We start from the raw sequence: 479 nt of genomic DNA, 5'->3' as shown, positions 1-479 counted from the left end.
GGGGGACCCTGGCCATGTCCCCAGCCCTGGGGGTGCCCCGTCCCCGGCGCCTGGCGAGGGAGAGGAGCCCGCGGGCGCGGAGGGGCCTCCTGCTCCGCCAGATGGATTCGTTCCAGATAACGAGGTATTTGTCGCTCCGGCGCTCGCAGACGGGTTTTCGGGTGCAGAAATCGCTTTATTTTGCATTTGGGGGGTGGGTGGGAGGTGGGAGCCCGCTCGGTAACTCACGGTCTGCGGGGTTCAGGCTTCGAAACTGCTTTCTCCCTCTAGGATTCATCTTGAATTTGGCAGGGAAAAAGTTTTTGGGGGTGGAATTGTGTGGTTTTATAAGTAGTGGAGGGAAAAGGCTATCGCTGCTTGGTGATCTCAACTATTGTCTTAAAGTTTTTTGGCTTCTTAAAGCATATTATGGTCATTCAGGCATAAATCACAGACTTGAGAAAAACCTTCTCGCCAGATCCTGGTTGGGTGGTTCCCAT

At 54.7% G+C, this 479-nt stretch overlaps 1 protein-coding gene across 1 annotated transcript in view; it reads left to right on the top strand.

Moving 5' to 3' along the window:
• Positions 1–82: 82 nt before the first annotated feature.
• The window catches only part of LOC104467442 (microtubule-actin cross-linking factor 1-like), a 6,445-nt gene continuing 6,048 nt past the window's right edge, over positions 83–479 (top strand). The window contains exon 1 of the mRNA XM_010081216.1: positions 83–124. The gene's annotated coding sequence lies outside the window, so the exon portion shown is untranslated. The remainder of the gene's footprint in view (positions 125–479) is intronic.

This window comes from Pterocles gutturalis, unplaced genomic scaffold, assembly GCF_000699245.1.
Source record: "Pterocles gutturalis isolate BGI_N339 unplaced genomic scaffold, ASM69924v1 scaffold13839, whole genome shotgun sequence".
Taxonomy (NCBI): Eukaryota; Metazoa; Chordata; class Aves; order Pterocliformes; family Pteroclidae; genus Pterocles; species Pterocles gutturalis.
This window is presented reverse-complemented; position numbering and strand designations above follow the sequence as displayed.